The sequence below is a fragment of the Branchiostoma floridae genome, chromosome 1 (genome assembly GCF_000003815.2).
Source record: "Branchiostoma floridae strain S238N-H82 chromosome 1, Bfl_VNyyK, whole genome shotgun sequence".
NCBI classification, from domain to species: domain Eukaryota; kingdom Metazoa; phylum Chordata; class Leptocardii; order Amphioxiformes; family Branchiostomatidae; genus Branchiostoma; species Branchiostoma floridae.
In genome coordinates this window covers 34,646,193-34,653,940 of record NC_049979.1, presented here as the reverse complement: position 1 = coordinate 34,653,940, position 7,748 = coordinate 34,646,193, and positions in this window count along the sequence as shown.

The window sequence follows — 7,748 nt, the reverse complement described above, 5'->3', positions numbered from 1 at the left end:
TAAATTTACATATCTGATATTTGTGAAAAAACTTCTCTGATACTCCACTGATCATAATGTCCCCCGGTGCGACTATTCACGCTTCTTCGAAAATTAAAGAAAAATCTTATAATTTATGCCAAACCTCTTAAGATTTGGTTTTGAATCTTGAGATGTTATGACTTAATCTTGAGATGTGTCGATTTGATCCTAAGATGTTTTGACTCAATCTGAAGATGTTTTAGAAAAATTCTAAGATCCTAAATCTCAAGATATTTTGAAAGTCCGATATCATGAGATGTCTGGAAAGAATCTTTAGATCATTTCAAAGAACTTGCAAAATTTATGAAATATCTCAAGATTGTCTCGAAAGATCTCGAGATTGTCTACAAAAAATCTAGTGATTTACCACAAAATATCGGATATTTTATTTGTGTAACAGAAAAGATTTTTGCAAAATGTTATAAGTGTCCAATGTGCTCTGCTAAGTCCAATAATAACCAGCTCGCTGTATAACGCAAAACGTTGTTACCATGGTTATTCCGCCTTCAGTAATATCTACAGTATACATAGACTGGAGGTTTTCTTTCTTCTACAAATGTCAACACAATATGTACAGTCCGTCTTGTACCAAACTTCAACACAGTGTTGATATATGGCAAAATGCAACAAAATGAATCGTTTTACGCTTTCAATAATTTCCATGCTCCAAAGCAGCGGCCAAAAAGAAGCGTAAGTGCGCCAGCCGATGCAAGGGGTTGTGGAAAATCGCAAGTCCTGCTGTCGTCGTGGTCATCGCCGTACTATCGTCCTATTTTGCTGGTCAGTTTCATTTTACTCATATAATAAATATGCCTTAAAAGATAATGCTTGTGGAATTCTGTTCAAACGACAGTATTATGCCAACTTATCGCTCGTGATTGTTTTGTTGATTCAGTCAGATTCACTATTTTTGAGGACGTGGGAAGGCTTTCAGAGGAGATGGGAAAAATGCGAGCGCGTGTGCAGGAGCTAGATCGTAAGTACTGTGTAGTTTACATTGTACTGATGTAATTCTACAGTATACAATACCGGCAGACCATGCAACCTGTAGACTAATACAACTGCATCTTCCAAAATACGGTTTCTTGCATTTGTGAAGAAGTTTGCGTTTGGAGCGGTCTTTGAACGGTCTGTGCTTGAACAACATAACGGTTAGATGTGGTTGGTAAGAACTTGTCTTATATTCTTGAACAACTGACAACGGTAAAACGTGCTTATTTTAGATGTGCCTGATTGCAAGGTCGATCATATGTGACGCGTCACTTTGCTGCGAACGAGAACGTTGGGCCCATAGATGTGCCTGGGCCTTCTTGAACTGGGAGTTTGATTATGATAATCTTTTCAGGAAACGAACCGAGTGAGATGCTTCCCGGGCCTCCCGGACCTCCAGGAGAAAGGGGACCCATTGGGCCAGCTGGACCTGTGTCTACCGGACTTCCCGGACCTCCGGGAGAGAGGGGACCCATTGGGCCCACTGGTCCTGTGTCTGCCGGGCCTCCTGGCCCTCCGGGGAAAAGGGGCGCCACGGGCCCCGCTGGCCCAGTGGGAAAGGACGGGCCACCCGGACCAGTTGGGCCCCGAGGACCAATGGGACCCGTCGGGCCACGTGGTCCAAAAGGGATGTGCAAGTGTACCGGACCGGCTGAACATGCAGGTAAAACACACATTCTATCGCGTGTTTAAACCTGACCGTATAATTATTTTTTTCTTACTTAATTTCATGTTTAAAACGGTATTGCAGTAAGAATTTTGCATAGATAGACAAAGCCTATTAAAGAAAACTCGAGCAAATCTTCCTTCCTTCCCAAATGTTTCTTATAGTATCTTGTCCCGGAGGTTACACAAAACATCGTGACGTCTGCTTCAAAGTCTTCAGGAATGCAGAAAACTTCGACGGAGCGAAAGCGGCCTGTCTTGCAGATAGTGGTACCCTCGCCATGCCCCGAGACGCTGAGACCAACGCCTTCCTGGTCTCTTTATACACATCTGTGAGCGATTATGGCTTCTGGTTCGGCCTGCGTAGTCGGCGCAGAGGAGGCTTTAAGTGGCTGGATGGTTCTGCACTGGGCACGTTTACCTCCTGGGCTCCAGGAGAACCTGACGGCAAGGGTTGTGGTTATTACGCCAAGTCCGGGGGTCAGAAAGGCAAGTGGGCGGTGGCGACATGTGACGACTACTACATGCGTTTCATCTGTCAAGTCGCTCCAGGTACGTCACGCAAACATTTCATAGCCTAAAATTACTCTAGTGAAAACACTCAAGTAATAAATTTTCCAAATCACTCGATCATCATAGTTGTTGTTACGGTAAAACTAGTCTATTTCTTACAATCTCGTTCATCTTTTCACAGGACGTGGCTAGGTGACAAGCTGAGCTCTCAACACCACTGTGCAACGGGTCGACCGTTCTCAGACCACCCGAAGTAAAACTTGCTTGTTTAACTAAAGCTTGAGTCAGGGTAATGTTCCAAAGAAGTAGTTCTAGATGATCCGGTGTGTTTTGCAACGGGAAAGTTAAATGTTTTCTATTAGGCAGCTTTAGATGTAGCCTTGGGCGTCAGTATGCGAAAGGACAGAGTCAGTTGTCACCCAGGCTACGGTAGATGCTGATGTATAAGAGAAATTACGGTATCTTTCACGAGAATAGCATTTTGAAAAAAGTGACATCTTGACTGGCAAAGGCCATCATCTTAATGTTTTCTCATCAATAAGTAATTGATGAATAAATTAAGTGTACTTTAAGAACATTGTCTTAAGGCACTTCACATATTAAAATAACTAATTCGATACTTTATACATTCATCGTTTGTAGTAATGACGAGCCACAAGTTGCAATTCTGAATGGTAATTAGAATGGAACCATTAATGAAGGAAAGAAAGTCGATTTCCCGAAGGAAGTCAATGTGAAGTTGATGAAGACTGTAAACAAAAGGTCATGGAAACTAATAAATAAATTGTGTTCTTATAAGTTATGTTATCGTATCTTCTATTCGAAATCATATGTGACTGATACGTTTGTCAAAGCAACGAAGAAAAGCCTCGCATATCCGTTCATAACTCTTTTAGGAAGAACAAGAACCCACAAACAAAACCATTGGAGTGGTCGAGCCTGGGAACAGTTTTCAACGGCCCACTGACATATGTTTGTTCTTACCCTACTGTTCTTACCCTTCTGTTCTTAACTTCTTACCCTACTGACCAGTGACATCTGCTATTTTAATCTTTATGCCACAGTATTATAGTCAATACTACATCATTTCCTGCAGCTGAATCATAACTTGTTCTCTTTTATTATGTACAAAATGTCCTGATTTGCATAATATGCATCTCCTTATGTTTACGCTATTCGCCAACAACAGTATAAGGCTCGCTCCCGAGACGTTACTAGTACCAAAAATCATTTACAATATCTGGAGTTCTTTTATAGTAAACACAATTATGACATATAACTAGTATTGCCCTTGAGGCGTAGTAAAAATGTATGACCGGCGCATGTTGTGACGGAGTCACTGGTAATGAGTTGAGCCGGCCTGTAGGTTTTTAACGGTGCACAGCCCGGTTCGGTAGTGCGCGAAAAAAAGTTATGAATGGGTTTCGAGGGTAAAGGCTAACATGGCTGAAAAGCGTAAGAAGTGGTGTTGACCTCGAGCCTCAATTCCGGGCATCCATTCGCCTTGAATGTGAAGGGGAACCCTGACCTAGGTTGACCTCTGACTCTGGTACTATGTAAGTTGCAATGCCGCACGCCGCTGATGATGTACTAGAATTTTCTTTATAATTGGCTCGACTACTCGCAAGGTCTTTTTTTCTTTTTCTGTCAACATCAGTCGTGTTTGCCGGGAAAATCTTTTAATGTAGGTTTTATCCAATGCAAAAATGCCCAATTTTGTGCATTGTATGAAAATAATGCGTTTTCGCTCTAATTGGCTTCATTAGAGAACTTGACGGACCAGTGCTCGGTTGGTCTTGAAACTGACGGAATATTCTCTAATCCCATATACAGTTATTTTGATTCAGGATATTTCCCTGGAAGAGATTGTCGCTAGCCTTGAGGATGTGCAGCCTCCAATTAAGATCGGAAATAAACTGGGGCGTGCCCTCTTAAAATAGAGTAGAAGTATGTCATCTCAGAGGAAGGACAAGAACAGACAGGGGAAGACGTTGGGGAAGGATCTCTTTGTATCTTAGCTTAGGGACAGACTTAACTGGGTTTTACTCCACTGGTGGTTGTTGCATTCTTGAATTTGCGGTGTTGAAGACACGAAAGACAGATTGCTACATCAGAGGAACTGTAAGTAATAATTCGTGATCAGTTCGTGTAGGATGTAATGGGAATAGTCGGTCACGAGAGGAGATTCCGCAGGAAACACTTGTTGTATCCTTGTGTTGGTATATGATTATATATATCCTTGTGTTGGTATATGTTTGATCGAGACCCTGAAAATGCAGAAAATGGCGTTTCAAAGGGTCCAGATCTCAAAATTTCTCCGAATCTCCCGGCCTTCGGCGCTCGACATGAGGAAAATATGTTGCGAAAGCGTCGCCGTCAAAAACCTTTTCACTCTTAGATGTCAAATTTAGCTTAGCTTCAGGCGACATGTGCTCGTCGAATGCAGGAAATGACGTTTCAGATTTCTCCGGACCTCCCTTGCGACGGTTTGTGACTTTGGCGCTCACGACGACATGGCGAAGATATTTTTGGGACGTGGGATGTCGCCCATAAAAAAAACTTTTGTCTCTAATAGAATGTCATTCTGTCAGCATATTTATCCCTCAACAATAGGAAATGGCGTGTCAGACGGTTAACATCTCAAAATCCCCCCCCCCCCCACCCTTTCTTGCAACGGCTCGTGCCTTCGGTGCTCGAAATGGTGAAAATATGTCAAAGTGGGGGATCGCTCTCAGTAACTTCAGCTAAAACCATGTGTGATTTAATTTTGATGGAAATCATTAACTTAGCTTACTAGCTATTTCCGGGCAATGCCGGAAATGGCATTTCAGACTGGACCGCCGCAGTGTCTGGTTTTCTCCAGAATTGACACAGAGTGACGAAAGGTTCCTTAAAATAGAGTAGAAGTAGGTCACTCATCAGAGGGTGGACGTTTTACTCCACTACGTCTGCGGGGTTGACGGGCATTCCTGATACATGTCTTTTAACCAAGGAGTTTACTTTGAAGTCATATTTTTAGATCAGGAATTACATTCATAACATTCATGAATTACATTCATAACGCCATGTACGGTAAGTCACACAAGTCCAATTTTCATCGCTCAGCAGTCTCTGTTTAACGGGAAGTTGGTTTAATGAAAAAATATGGCATAGAGATGTGTGTTGACGTTAACAGGGCATTTGTTTTCATGTGACGTTGGATTATATATAATTTATTACCCCAATTATGTATCTATTGAAATCAGTCGATGTGTATACATATGTTTTCGCCAACTCCTCGACATTCAGCGCCAATAACAATAACAATATAGGATACACTATGGAAAGATGCTAAGTAAACACTAATTACTTCCAACACTGTAATTAACACTATAGTGACTTAAACCCCCCTCAATTTTCGGACAAACTCAGCCGACCTTGTTCACAGAATGAATACCCCTTCTATCTCCAGCAGTACTAGTTTCGTCAAGAACACACCACTTTTGCTGGAGATAGAATGGTCATGTATTCTACCAACACAAATGAACTTTCATGATTCAATAATTGATTGACGTAATTGATCCGTCAGTCTAAGCGGCCATGGCGTTTATTGGTCAGATATTTAAATTCATTAGTCGTGAGTCGTGACGTCATCCAATCATCTTTTTTTGCTCCTAACGCAAAACGGCCCTGAGGTTTACTTTCCATTGAATTCGCTGATCAAGTCGCCTGACTAAAGTCGCGCACCTAGCGTTCGGTGCTACAGTTGCCGACACCTAGCCAGCGAGAGATTGTGTAAACCAAGGATAATCATTAACAACCATAACAAAGTGCTCTAGTATCACAAAGATGAATGTTTGTACTCACCTTTTAGACAAAGCGTAGTTGACATAGTAGATAATCAATCAGCCAGTGTAGAAAGAGCAATTTAACCTCCTTGGGCAGAGGCTTGACTTACTTGGCTTATGTCGGGTGTCGCTCCTCCCCTGTCACCTGAACCACTGTAGCAGCCCAGAAGACCTTGTCAAGCATCGCTTTCCCCATGCTGTCAGCCTCTAGTCCTGTGTCCCTTCTAATCTATGTAGATAAGGGGGGTCTGCCCTGTCTCCGTTTCCCATGAGCTGGCTTCCACAGAACTAGGCTGGACACCGCTGGACACTAGGCAGAGACAGTTGAATCATGTGCACTTTTTGGACGGAGTAAAGAAATGTAAATTAGTGGAAATTAGGTGATTCTTTGTATGCACACAGGTGATGAGACCGCGCATGTATACATTTCAGTGAGACCGTGAGGAGGCATAAGCCCTATCACACAGTTCTTGTCTCGACCATTGTTTCGATTTGCATAACAATGTCTAGACGCGTTTTGTTGTCTTTCACAGGGATTTAACCTTTGACATATCACCTAGAATTCCTGTCACCGCTCATGCGTTTTGATATCTGTGAGAGGGCTTATGCTAACGGATGCTAGGGGTGGAGGAAACTTCACGGATCTGTATCTGAGGTGTTCAACATCTCTAGTTGTGAAGCTCAACTTTCATTCCGTCACATCTGAGAGCAGCCTCTAAAACAGGTACGTCGAACAGTTTGATGAAAGCTCTCTAACCTTTGAATGTCAGCGTTGCCCCCTCCCCATACCACCTTGTACGAGTAACGTTGCATGTAGATTGAATATGATGACAACGTTTTTCATAGCTATCGTCACACGACATGTACCATCACTGGTAGTAGTAGGGACGATAACACATGCGTCGTAGAAATACAGGCATTCATTTTACCTACTTAGAATCTTTTGGCTTGATGTTAGTTAATTTTATTTTCTTCAATTTGCCATGCAAGGTGGTGTATTTCAAACTTGTAGACCATTCACTGCCTTATACTAGATTTTAAAATAACGTCATTTTCGCCATATTGGGGTACATGGAGCGTTCATATTACAATCACTATGACGAAAATCCCGTGAAGATCAAATACTGCACAACAGAAAGCATAATCTGTTTATCGCCGATATAGAATAACGCCCCCCCACGACAAGTTTCTGAACTGCACAGAAATAAGCATCTGTTTGTGTTGTTTTGAAAATAGGGATTCATAATGTTACCGTATGGCAGTGAACTGAATGACTGCGCACTAACGTAAATGTCCACCAAACTCAGTTGTAGACTGAGGAAATAATAGATATTTGAGAAACCGTGGTAAATTTATGCTATGCCGGAGAGAGACGCCTGTGTACACTGATTGAGACCTAAACCTAAGATGGTACAATTTTGTTACCGCCATCCATTAATTTGATATATGTTTCTTTATTAAAAATTCAAGTGCGCTCAGTATGTCGTCACTTGGAGCTTCAGAGACAACCTGCCTAATTTCAAGGGACGTTGCGCCACCTTACGATCGACGTCCAAAGCGCACCCTCTGGCAACTTGCAGCGAACAGCAGCATCATGCTAGGACGGGAACTTTGTTACGGACTGGAGGCCGGGCTTGTCGTCCCACATCTGCTAACACGAGGCATGCCGGCCAATATGTACAGGTGCGTTGGTATCACTTTACAAGAAAGACGTTTTAAATTTGGCCTTTT